Below are 14,431 nucleotides of genomic sequence, written 5' to 3'. Positions count from 1 at the left end.
CTTTATTTTTACTATTTTCTACATTGTAGAATAATAGTGAAGACATCAAAACTATGAAATAATACATATGGAATCATGTAGTAACCAAAAAAGTGTTAAACAAAGCTAAATATATTTTATATTTTAGATTCTTCAAATAGCCACCCTTTGCCTTGATGACAGCTTTGCACACTCTTGGCATTCTCTCAACCAGCTTCACCTGGAATGCTTTTCCAACAGTCTTGAAGGAGTTCCCACATTTGCTGAACACTTGTTGGCTGCTTTTCCTTCACTCTGTGGTCCGACTCATCCCAAACCATCTCAATTGGGTGGAGGACGGGGGATTGTGGAGGCCAGGTCATCTGATGCAACACTCCATAACTCTCCTTCTTTGTAAAATAGCTCTTACACAGCCTGGAGGTGTGTTGGGTCATTGTCCTGTTGAAAAACAAATGATAGTCCCACTAAGGCCAAACCAGATGGGATGGAGTATCGCTGCAGAATGCTGTGGTAGCCATTGTTGGTTAAGTGTGCCTTGAATTCTAAATAAATCACAGACAGTTCCACCAGCAAAGCACCCCCACACCATAACACCTCCTCCTCCATGCTTTACGGTGGGAAATACACATGCGGAGATCATCCGTTCACCCACACCGCGTCTCACAAATCCACGGCGGTTGGAACCAAAAATCTCAAATTTGTACTCCAAACCAAAGGACAAATTTCCACCGGTCTAATGTCCATTGCTCATGTTTCTTGGCCCAATCAAGTCTCTTCTTTTTATTGGTGTCCTTTAGTAGTGGTTTCTTTGCAGCAATTAGACCATGAAGGCCTGATTCACACAGTCTCCTCTGAATAGTTGATGTTGCGATGTGTCTGTTACTTGAACTCTGTGAAGCATTTATTTGGGCTGCAATTTCTGAGGTGCAGTTCACTCTAATGAACTTATCCTCTGCAGCAGAGGTAACTCTGGGTCTTCCTTTCCTGTGGCGGTCCTCATGAGAGCCAGTTTTATCATAGCGCTTGGTGGTTTTTGCGACTGAACTTGAAAAAACTTTCAAAGCTCTTAAAATGTTCCGTATTGACTGACCTTCATGTCTTAAAGTTTCTCTTTGCTGATTTGAACTGTTCTTGCCAAAATATGGACATGGTCTTTTACCAAATAAGGCTATCTTCTGTATAGCACCCCTACCTTGTCACAACACAACTGATTGGCTCAAAAGCATTAAGAAGGAAAGAAATTCCACAAATTAACTTTTAAGACGGCACACCTTTTAATTGAAATGCATTCCAGGTGACTACCTCATGAAGCTGGTTGAGAGAATGCCAAGAGTGTGCAAAGCTGTCATCAAGGCAAAGGGTGGCTATTTGAAGAATCTCAAATATAAAATATATTTGATTTGTTTAACACTTTTTTGGTTACTACATGATTCCATATTTGCTTTATCTTGGCCAGGTCTCAGTTGTAAATGAGAACTTGTTCTCAACTGGCTTACCTGGTTAAATAAAGGTGAAATAAAAAATAAAAAATGTGTTATTTAATAGTTTTGATGTCTTCACTATTATTCTGCAATGTAGAAAATAGTAAAAATAAAGAAAAACCCTTGAATGAGTAGGTGTATCCAAACTTTTGACTGGTAGTGTATATATATATATATATATATATATATATATATATATATATATATATATATATATATATATATATATATATATATATATATATATATATACAATGGGGAGAACAAGTATTTGATACACTGCAGATTTTGCAGGTTTTCCTACTTACAAAGCATGTAGAGGTCTGTAATTTTTATCATAGGTACACTTCAACTGTGAGAGACGGAATCTAAAACAAAAATCCAGAAAATCACATTGTATGATTTTTAAGTAATTAGTTTGCATTTTATTGCATGACATAAGTATTTGATACATCAGAAAAGCAGAACTTAATATTTGGTACAGAAACCTTTGTTTGCAATTACAGAGATCATACGTTTCCTGTAGGTCTTGACCAGGTTTGCACACACTGCAGCGGGGATTTTGGCCCACTCCTCCATACAGACCTTCTCCAGATCCTTCAGGTTTCGGGGCTGTCACTGGGCAATACGGACTTTCAGCTCCCTCCAAAGATTTTCTATTGGGTTCAGGTCTGGAGACTGGCTAGGCCACTCCAGGACCTTGAGATGCTTCTTACGGAGCCACTCCTTAGTTGCCCTGGCTGTGTGTTTTGGGTCGTTGTCATGCTGGAAGACCCAGCCACGACCCATCTTCAATGCTCTTACTGAGGGAAGGAGGTTGTTGGCCAAGATCTCGCGATACATGGCCCCATCCATCCTCCCCTCAATATGGTGCAGTCATCCTGTCCCCTTTGCAGAAAAGCATCCCCAAAGAATGATGTTTCCACCTCCATGCTTCACGGTTGGGATGGTGTTCTTGGGGTTGTACTCATCCTTCTTCTTCCTCCAAACACGGCGAGTGGAGTTTAGACCAAAAAGCTCTATTTTTGTCTCATCAGACCACATGACCTTCTCCCATTCGTCCTCTGGATCATCCAGATGGTCATTGGCAAACTTCAGACGGGCCTGGACATGCGCTGGCTTGAGCAGGGGGACCTTGCGTGCGCTGCAGGATTTTAATCCATGACGGCGTAGTGTGTTACTAATGATTTTCTTTGAGACTGTGGTCCCAGCTCTCTTCAGGTCATTGACCAGGTCCTGCCATGTAGTTCTGGGCTGATCCCTCACCTTCCTCATGATCATTGATGCCCCACGAGGTGAGATCTTGCATGGAGCCCCAGACCGAGGGTGATTGACCGTCATCTTGAACTTCTTCCATTTTCGAATAATTGCGCCAACAGTTGTTGCCTTCTCACCAAGCTGCTTGCCTATTGTCCTGTAGCCCATCCCAGCCTTGTGCAGGTCTACAATTTTATCCCTGATGTCCTTACACAGCTCTCTGGTCTTGGCCATTGTGGAGAGGTTGGAGTCTGTTTGATTGAGTGAGTGGACAGGTGTCTTTTATACAGGTAACGAGTTCAAACAGGTGCAGTTAATACAAGTAATGAGTGGAGAACAGGAGGGCTTCTTAAAGAAAAACTAACAGGTCTGTGAGAGCCGGAATTCTTACTGGTTGGTAGGTGATCAAATACTTATGTCATGCAATAAAATGCAAACTAATTACTTAAAAATCATACAATGTGATTTTCTGGATTTTTGTTTTAGATTCCGTCTCTCACAGTTGAAGTGTACCTATGATAAAAAGTAAGTAGGAAAACCTGCAAAATCGGCAGTGTATCAAATACTTGTTCTCCCCACTGTATATATATATATTACATCATATGATTTCCTTTTAATCAACAAATAAAGAAAATGTATAAATACATTTGTAATGCTTGTTATTTTGACCATTGCAACTGTCAACACAGGAAGAAATGTCACAACATAGCACACAAAGACATTTATGTAAATGATTCATGAGATGCACAGAATGAAACAGCATGGGAAATGGGTTTCCATGGCTGAGCAGCCGCACACAAGCCTAAGATCACCATACGCAATGCCAAGTGTCGGCTGGTGTAAAGCTGGCCGACATTGGACTCTGGAGCAATGGAAAAATCGCGCTTTACCATCTGGCTGTCCGACAGATGAATCTGGGTTGGCAGATGCCAGGAGAACGCTACCTGCCTGAATGCACAGTGCCAACTGTAAACACAGGAAAAAATGTCACAACGTGGCACACACAGATGTTTATAGTAATGATTCATGAGAGACACAGAATGAAACAGCATGGGAATGCCGATGTTTTAGGGGCGGTATTAGCAATGCATTCAGCTACAAGTGTTTGTGCCTGACAAGACTAACCTAGAGACAGCAGTCAGGATTTATTCAATCATATCGGGAAAGGGTAACATAAAATATGTAGTCATCATGTAATTAATCATTAATTTATGATAAAACAGGTTCAATCAAGCAATCACTTTATTCACTGATTTTAGTCTACCTTGTGAGGGATAGTGTTCTGGTGGTTTCCATTTGATAAACACCTGTCAAACACACAGGCTCCTATGTAATTGTGCCATTTGAAGCATTTGGGTCGGGAGGATCCTTCAAAGAAGTGTGTGTCTTTTCTTGTCAGTGTGGAGATTGGAGACGGTTGTAGACACAACATGGACCATAGCTGCAGCCACCGCTTTCAGTTCAGCTTGAGTTAATGGTGTGTGACATCCATACAGCTCACCCATGCAAAGGCATAAAAAAACAGTATGAGTCAAGACATGTAATACCTCCAGTGATACTGAGAGCATCAACAGGTTTTGCAGTATTGTCCAGACTAAACAAAAATTGTGGGTCTACTTTAAAGTTGGTAACAGTAGTTAGAAAAAGACTAAATAATCAACATGGTCACTAACTACAGTTGTGATCACTGTAAAGTTATTTCATACCGTAATATTGGAAAAATACATGTTGAATTGAGTGGGTAACCGTCCCGTCAGTGCTTTACCAAGATTAGGTTTTGACATTCAACATTCATGAATTGGAGACATTAATTCGAACAAATAACACATTTAATATAGCAAATAGCCAACTGGCTACATAGACAGACTGGGTCGTTCCATGTAATTTCAGCAAGCCATGACACCCACCATCTCAGATTGTGTTGACATCGTTTCTGTAGTTAGAAACAAATAAGATTCGCATTCCTGCAACATTCTTTTGAAATATAATTTGATCTCTGAGAAATTAAGATAATTGAATCCTCCCAAATTGGACATTTGAATTTATAGGATTCATAAAATAAATTCATTCAAAAAATATAGTACCTAACATCCGATTTGGACCAAACTTGTTTCTAACAATGAGTAAGACATGAAGAATCCCAAGAAATTATTAAAAGCCACAAACGGATCCCCCAAACCCCACGCCAATCCTACCCCAACAACGAGTATACAGTATCAGTTCTCTATACAAGTAGTATGGAGCTGCGGCTCAGAGTATTGTTTCTTCATCCTATGTAATGTATTCTCAGTGAATTTGGTGATGTTTTTTTCCGCACTATCTATATTGTACTACCCTGTGCTCCTCCTCATACAACTATTTTTGTTATTTCAAACTGAAGTACAAAATGAGCACTTATACATTTTACATCTACCCCTTATGATAAATAACACAGGCTTCCAGTTAACACCAACATCAGCTATAGGGAGTGGTAATAAATAAAATAAAATAAAATAAAATGTTATTTGCCACATACACGTGTTTAGCAGATGTTATTGCGGGTGTAGCGAAATGCTTGTGCTTCTAGCTCCGACAGTGCAGTAATATCTAACAAGTAATATCGAACAATTTCACAACATATACCTAATACACACATAACTAGTAAGGAATGTAATGTAAGAAAATATACATGTATGGACAAGCAATGACAGAGCGGCATGGACTAAGATACAGTAGAATATTATAGAATAGAATGCAGTATATACAGCTACAGGGAGTGGTAATACGGTGGCCAATAATGTTTGCAATTAATATCAGCTGTGCGGGTGATCTTAGCGCATATTAATGGTTTAATGAGAGATCACCTAACGATAATACTGTATGGTGGCCAACAATGGTTGCAATGCCTGCAACACACACACACCTTTTATCCACATCCTTCTTTACCAACATCCTCTCTAACACAGAAATCTGATTTCAGGGATCAGACTGATAACAGGCAGGAATGTATTGTTGGAGACTGAGATTATGTAAGGAAAACAACCATTATAGTATCAGGTGGGTGGAGTGAGTGATAGACCATGGATGCCTGATGAAGACCTAAGGGTCGAAACGTTGTTATAATAAAATCACCTGGGAGCGTAAGCAGCAGTGTGCTGCATTTTTTTTTTTTTTTTTTCAATGGTTGCATTTTATCCACTCCCTTCTTTACCAACACTAACACAGAAATCTGATTTGTATTGTTGGAGACTGAGATTGTGTAAGGAAAATAACCATTATAGTAACAGGTGGGTGGAGTGAGTGATTGATGACCATGGCTTAAAGGGCCCCACCAGAAAGCAATGTCACCCCTATTTCGACGTAATTCCTGTTCTAGAGTGGAGAAATAACAACAAATAGCTAGCTAGCATGCTAACCTTATCTAGCTAGCTAATGTTGGGGCGACGGGTGGAGTTGGGTTGCAAAATCGATCATATCACGCAATTATACCGTTTATAAAATGGTCAGATATATTTTTTATACAGAATAACTCAAAAATAAGGGAAGCTTGTCATGCGAGGTCTTAGTGGCTGGGAGAGGGGTGCTTAAGTGCGGGTGCCCCGGTTCGCCTGGTGGGCAAGGTTGTGGAGGTGGCTGAGCCACGGCCGGGATGCTCTGATGGGTGATTCCCAGAGAGAGGGGTGTTGGCTGGATACGAAGAGTAGGCGTGGAGGCCTGGAGGTCTGGAGGTCCAGGGAGTAAGCTGGACCTCCAGACGGCCGGTACATGGCCGGTACAGTGAAACTGGAAATGGGTATGCTAGCGATTAAGGTCATAATGATTATCAAAATATACATAACCAGATACAGTTTATGGTCTAGCTACTGGTATACTCACCACCAATGGGGACCAACAAACTCCAACCGCCTATTCCGCATAATATGGTACTTCAGTTCGGCAGGCCATGCAAACCATATTTGTTCGCTGTGTATTCTGCTGGAAGCATGCATTGCATGGTCAATCCGTATAGGGCTTTCAGTCTCAAACGGCCATGATCCTTTGAACTCATTAGGGGCGATTAAACAACGGGGCCCCATTCAATGAAGGGGGGCGGAGGGGCGATTTGCACAAGGAGCTTGGCAAAGGGGGGCATGAATTGTTGACATAATTTAATCCAACCCCAAATTTAATTTACTCAATTTGACACACTCAGATTCCAAACTCAGTTTTAGACGAGACTGACTTTATGACCAAAATTATCCTATTTACACTTTCTAGTCAATTTTGACACTAGAATAAATGTTTCTGACTCCTATCGATGCCTTTTCAAAGGGATTAGTTGGTGTTACGGATACAGGTATCCTGTATGTGTTTTTTTGTGTTTTTCCTCTCCTTCTGCCCTAGTCGTATCCTTATTCTAGTCCTCCTCTGTTCCTCTGGTGATGTAGAGGCTAACCCAGGCCCTGCAGCCCCCAGTATCACTCCTACTCCCCAGGAGCTATCATTTGTTGACTTCTGTAACCGTAAAAGCCTTGGTTTTATGCACGTAAATATCAGAAGCCTCCTTCCTAAGTTTGAGTTATTCACTGGGTTAGCACACTCCGCCAACCCCAAAGCCAACACCTCCTTTGGCCGCCATTCCTTCCAGTTCTCTGCTGCCAATGACTGGAACAAATTGCAAAAAATCTCTGAAGCTGGAGACACTTATCTCCCTCACTAACTTTAAGCATCAGTTGTCAGAGCACCTTACCGATCACTGCACCTGTACACAGCCCATCTGAAATTAGCCCGCCCAACTACCTCATCCCTATATTGTTATTTATTTTGCTAATTTGTACCCCAGTATCTCTATTTGCACATCATCTCTTGCACATCTATCATTCCAGTGTTAATACTAATTGTAATTATTTTGCACTATAGCCTATTTATTGCCTTACCTCCATAACTTGCTACATTTGCACTCACTGTATATATATTTATTTCTGTTGTATTTTTGACTTTGTTTTGTTTTACCCCATATGTAACTCTGTGTTGTTGTTTTTATCGCACTGCTTTGCTTTATCTTGGCCAGGTCGCAGTTGTAAATGAGAACTTGTTCTCAACTGGCTTACCTGGTTAAATAAAGGTGAAATAAAATAAAAAAATCACAGGTGTCCTTTGTGTTCCTGATTGTGGTCGTTGGGGTGTCCCACCTGTCCGACATCCGTTTGTCTGCTGATTGCTGAGGTGGACCAATCAGTGGACATTCCTCTGTATTGCACCACCTGTTTCTGGTTTTTCACTCACAGCACACATCCCCTTGTTTTAAAAGCCAGTCAGTTGTGTTTGCTGACAGAGACTCTTTTTGTTTGTGAGTATGGATACTGTGGTGTCCTGTTTTTTGTGTACTCACTCATTTGCTGGTTACTCTGTATGGTAACTATGTTGTGTGTTCCTGGGAAAAGGGGGATTTAGCAAGTTGCCCTTGGGCATACATTACCCGTAGAAAGAACATTGTCTAAAAATACTAGTTAGACCTGAGCGGACCACCCACTGTATTTTTGTATGGTTAGCAGTAGCTTAGCGGTTCTTGAGGCAGGCAAGATCAGTTTAGGGGTTTTTGACATTATTGTTTCATTCCTTGGGTCCTGTTCAGCCCTTTTTCCCAAACCTTTACTGTGTGTTCATAATAATAATTTTGTGTTTGACGGTAGCTTATGGTTGTCGGTGTATTTTTGTTCTCACTGTTTCCGTGTCACTTCTAATTTGCATGAGTTATGTTACGGGTCTCTTTTCCATCCACCCTAGACTTTTAAAGCCACGGGGTTCGTAACAGTTGGTTTTTAGGGGCAGTCGTTCTTTATCAATCATTCAGTAGGCCTACAACTGAAATAAAGGCATTTCTTGTTACAGACAGCAATTATACTGGACCAATATCATACAGGTTACATGAATGGAAAACTCATGTTGGTGCACTCATTACTTTTACATTTCCAATTTAGGTAACCCATTAATTACAACTATAATAAAGTATGACTATTTATTATCGGGCCTTGCAATTTTCACTGTTCCTGATAGGTCGATACTTCATTGGGGGCGTGAGTAGAGAACCTAGACACCAATGCAGCTGTCTGGTATCACACTTGCTTGACACGGTAACAACATGAGATCAACTGATCTGCTGGTTTATTCTTTGGAGTTTTTGGTTGCAAGCAAGTTTGTCTTAATGTAGGTTTATGTAATCTCCCGTTAGTAGCATTTTTAGAAATCCAGAGCTACCATCAGAGAGGAAGAGGAAGAGAGAGGCCCAACTCGGCGGAAGATCTGTCTCCCTCCAGCAGGTGGCGTTTCTTTGTTTCGCCCACCAAGCAAAGAGTTTTTGTATGGAGGTCAATAAGAGAGTGTCGAATTTGGTCAACAAAAACATTTATGGCTTATTTGCTACGTGAGGTTTATTTGATCTAATAGAAGTTTCTTAATGCTTAAGTTGTTACGAGTGTACTGATATAAGTAGGACACGTGACATCACGGCAACTTTGAGAAAAAACACTTTATATCGGAGTTGGCTATGCATATTCATGGATGAGGCTAGTAGCATAGCATCTCTCTCCATTGAATACAGGCGGTTGATGTCAACAAATCTCATTGAATATTCAAAACAGGATTACAATAATGAAATGTATCCACCAATCCAAAGAAAGAATGGCCGGAGCAAGACAGCCCACCATGCCGCTTTGTGGACAACAACTCCGATTGTTAGGGCTGAGAGACATATATCTTGTCAGTACATAATCTTTGCTAACATACAGCTGCATGTTAAATTTTGCCTGTTGGTTGCAATGGACCCATTGGGTTATTAACAAGACAGACGGTAAGTGCATGAGACATTCTTCAAGAATAAATGGGTAAATATCAAGAATTGAAATGACCATATAACAGCTTCCCAAAATCCCAGACTGTAGCTTTAAAGGGCCAATCCGGAATTGAATCAATAACAAAGCGTATTTCCCGCAACGGTTTCTGTAAAAATCTGAGGGATGGGGCTGGAGAAATGTAATCACTCTCAAATTCATAGACAGTGATATGGATGCAAGGGCTGACCATCTATGACATAAAAATGATAGTTTTAACCATGTTTTGAGTCTATACCGTACTTGTTTACATTTACTTTGTTTACAAACATTGGAGTAAAACAGGCTTATATTTTGGGTTCTGATAGGGTACGACAGTTAAACTAAGCTCATGTGGCATTTATAATAATATTAATTTGGTGGTGCTTATATTTGTCTTATTTCATATGTGTGAATGGGAAATGAGACCCTGGGAGAGTGGGTTCACAGCCGGTGTCTGCCATTATCAATGGTGACCCTGGAGCAGTTAGGGTTAAGTGCCTTGCTCAAGCTAAAAACCTTTCGGTTACTGGCCGAACGCTCTAGCCGCTAGGATACCTGCCGCCCCGAACCATCTATGATGTAACCATGTTTTGAAGATATGCAGTGTTTGTTTACAATTACATTCATATAAAAGTTTTAAAAAATGATCTACCAATCTGGGATTGGTCATCCATTTTTACCAAAACAAGTGGCGGAGGAACTGCTTTGTTGTTTTTTGAATCCCGGATGGCCCATTTAAAGGTTTTGATGGCCATTTAGTGACTGTTGATGGACAGACAGAACATTCCTGGCCAGTGCCCACTCCGTACAGGTTAACGTGAATGTAGGGGAAGGTTCCTCTAAATCTGTCCTTTTCAGATGCAGGTTTCATGAGGGCTCTGTTAGAATGGAATGACGAATGAAAAAGGAACTATTATCAACAGCAAACATACTGACGAGGCGCTGCTGATCAAAGTGTAATTTTGTCAAATTCCAGCACATACAGCATACATAAAGGTGAACATTTGATGTGTGGAAATGTGTATAGTCAGCAACTTGACTTGATCGACTTTTTCACGACATGGAAGTGGTTTTGCATCTGGCTTCAATTTGACAAAATGACGCTTTGATCAGCAGCTTTTCTTGTCAGAATGTTTGCTGTTGATAATAGTTATTTTTTCATTTGTCATCACACGCTTATCAATCATGTTGCAACCGAGCCCTTATTAACCCTGCATCTCAAAAGGACAGCTTTAGAGCAACCTTCCCCCACATTCGCATTGACCTGCATGAAGTTTGACATGCTTGAGCCTGAAAATGTAGAACAGTGGGTCCTCCCATTTTGCCTCGCCTATATAGAGTTTATACCTTCCACTCTGCAGGGAGAAGGATTCCCGACAGCTGACAGGCTCTTCAATTCTCTGCAAACTTAGGAGGAACATTAACTAACCATGTTGAAGGTAATTTTCTTTATTTTAAATATGTAGCTAGAATATTTATGCAACAGATCTTCTGAGAACTTGTGAAGACAGTGTAGGCCAGGGTTACCCAACTACTGGCCCACGGGTGATTTTATTTGCCCCCCCCTCCCCCCCAAGTTTTATGAGCAAAAAATATATATTTTACTAAAACAATCATTTCAAACCTTGCTTACATATATCTTTTTTTGGGGGGGGAAATCGGTTCCAAAGTATTCCCACACATAATAGTGAGATAATGTATATGTGATCTTATACAAATGTAAGCAAGGTTTGAAATGATGTTTTAGTCAAATATTATATCTGTTTGGGCTTCTTGCGGTCAATTTGCAGTCTACAAATTATTTGTAATTATGTTCCGTCCCCCTGACCATCCACTCAAAATAAAATTGTCCCTCCGCTGAATCTAGTTGACGATCGCTGGTGTAGGGATGCACAAAACATTGTTTATCTTGTCAAGGTGCTCTCATGTTGTTTGAATGTACAGTGGGGGAAAAAAGTATTTAGTCATCCACCAATTGTGCAAGTTCTCCCACTTAAAAAGATGAGAGAGGCCTGTAATTTTCATCATAGGTACACGTAAACTATGACAGACAAAATGAGGAAAAAAAATCCAGAAAATCACATTGTAGGATTTTTAATGAATTTATTTGCAAATTATGGTGGAAAATAAGTATTTGGTCAATAATAAAAGTTTCTCAATACTTTGTTATATACCCTTTGTTGGCAATGACACAGGTCAAACATTTTCTGTAAGTCTTCACAAGGTTTTCACACACTGTTGCTGGTATTTTGGCCCATTCCTCCATGCAGATCTCCTCTAGAGCAGTGATGTTTTGGGGCTGTGTCACGCCCTGGCTCTAGGGACTCTTTTAAGTTGAGCCAGGGTGTGTAGAGTTTATGTTTTGTGCTCGTTGTGTCTAGTCTAGTTTTTGTATATCTATGTTGGCCAGAGTGGTTCTCAATCAGAGGCAACGAGTATCAGCTGTTGCTGGTTGTCTCTGATTGGGAACCATATTTAGTCAGGTGGTTTTCCCACAGTGTTTGTGGGATCTTGTTCCGTGTTGGTTTGTGTTTTGCACCTGTGGACGTCACGTATCGATGTGTTGTTTTGTTCGTGTATCATTTAATAAATAAGTATGTTCACCTTCCACGCTGCGCCTTGGTCCTCTATATCCGACGATCGTGACAGGCTGTCGCTGGGCAACACAAACTTTTAACTCCCTCCAAAGATTTTCTATGGGGTTGAGATCTGGAGACTGGCTAGGCCACTCCAGGACCTTGAAATGCTTCTTACGAAGCCACTCCTTCGTTGCCCGGGCGGTGTGTTTGGGATCATTGTCATGCTGAAAGATGTTTCCACCCCCATGCTTCACAGTAGGTATGGTGTTCTTTGGATGCAACTCAGCATTCTTTGTCCTCCAAACACGACGAGTTGAGTTTCATCTGACCATATGACACTCTCCCAATCTTCTTCTGGATCATCCAAATGCACTCTAGCAAACTTCAGACGGGCCTGGACATGTACTGGCTTAAGCAGGGGGACACGTCTTGCACTGCAGGATTTGAGTCCCTGGCGGCGTAGTGTGTTACTGATGGTAGGCTTTGTTACTTTGGTCCCAGCTCTCTGCAGGTCATTCACTAGGTCCCCCGTGTGGTTCTGGGATTTTTGCTCACCGTTCTTGTGATCATTTTGACCCCACGGGGTGAGATCTTGCGTGGAGCCCCAGATCGAGGGAGATTATCATTGGTCTTGTATGTCTTCCATTTCCTAATAATTGCTCCCACAGTTGATTTCTTCAAACCAAGCTGCTTACCTATTGCAGATTCAGTCTTCCCAGCCTGGTGCAGGTCTACAATTGTGTTTCTGGTGTCCTTTGACAGCTCTTTGGTCTTGGCCATAGTGGAGTTTGGAGTGTGACTGTTTGAGGTTGTGGACAGGTGTCTTTTATACTGATAACAAGTTCAAACAGGTGCCATTAACACAGGTAACAAGTGGAGGACAGAGGAGACTCTTAAAGAAGAAGTTACAGGTCTGTGAGAGCCAGAAATCTTGCTTGTTTGTAGGTGACCAAATACTTATTTTCCACCATAATTTGCAAATAAATTCATTAAAAATCCTACAATGTGATTTTCTGGATTTTTTTCCTCAATTTGTCTGTCATAGTTGACGTGTACCTATGATGAAAATTACAGGCCTCTCTCATCTTTTTAAGTGGGAGAACTTGCACAATTGGTGGCTGACTAAATACTTTTTTCCCCCACTGTATCAATTTGAAATATAACACTGCTTTCATGTACATCAAAGAAAGGAAAACTACAGGTGTTTGATCTTAATTTTATCACTCTTTTGTTGCTGAGAATTTTCCTTCACTGCAGGAAATGCTGATGAGCTTTGAGATTTACATAAATTCACTGAAAATCCACTCTAAACCATGGTTATATTAACAGTATTGTACTTTTCATGTAGTCTACTTTTGGCCAGCTAATAGCCTAACCACCGATCAAGCAACATTTTGGACTAAACGTTCAAATCCTGTTGCTGCAGGATAATTTTGCTGTGATAATATAGATCAAATGAAGATCCTACATCTGTACTAGACTGTCATGGTCGTTGAGAGACGGGTCAGACCAAGGTGCAGCGTGGTATGCGTACATGTTTATTAGAACGAATAAACACTCGACAAAAAACAACAAAAGCAACGTAACCGTGAAGGTCCTAAGGGCTATAACACCACAAGCCTAACATGAACACAAACAAGATCCCACAACTAAGGTAGGCAACATGGCTGCCTAAATATGATCCCCAATCAGAGACAACGATTGACAGCTGCCTCTGTTTGGGAACCACACCCGGCCAACATAGAAATACAAAACTAGATATACACATAGAAATTCACACCCTGTCCAAACCAACTAAAGACAACCGGGCTCTCAAGGCCAGGGCGTGACATTTACCCCCCCCCCCCAAAGGTGCGTACTCTTGCCGCACCAACCTGACTCATTAGGGGAGGGTCCGGGTGGGCATTCAGCCTCGGAGGCTGCTCCGGCTCTGGGCGTGACGACCTCTCCCTCTCTGCCTCCCCGTCGGCGCGATGCTTCCCCTCTCCTTCCTCCCACGATGCACCAAGCCCTGTCTGGACCCTGGTGTGGGAGGCCCCGAACCTGGAGAGGGGCTGACGTCTGGGCCTGGAGTGGAGCCGCTGACCGGAGCTGAACCCCGGTGGAGAGGACTGCTCTGGCTCCGGAGTGGAGACGCTGACCGGAGCTGGACTAGGCACCGGTGGAGCGGACTTCTCTGGCTCCGGAGTGGAGCCGCTGACCAGAGCTGAACTGGACCCTGGTGGAGCGGACTGCCCTGGCTCCGGAGTGGAACAGCTGACCGGAGCTGGACTGGACCCCGGTGGAGCGGACTGCCCTGGCTCCG

This window comes from Coregonus lavaretus, assembly GCF_964263955.1.
Source record: "Coregonus lavaretus genome assembly, chromosome: 36".
NCBI classification, from domain to species: domain Eukaryota; kingdom Metazoa; phylum Chordata; class Actinopteri; order Salmoniformes; family Salmonidae; genus Coregonus; species Coregonus lavaretus.
This window is presented reverse-complemented; position numbering follows the sequence as displayed.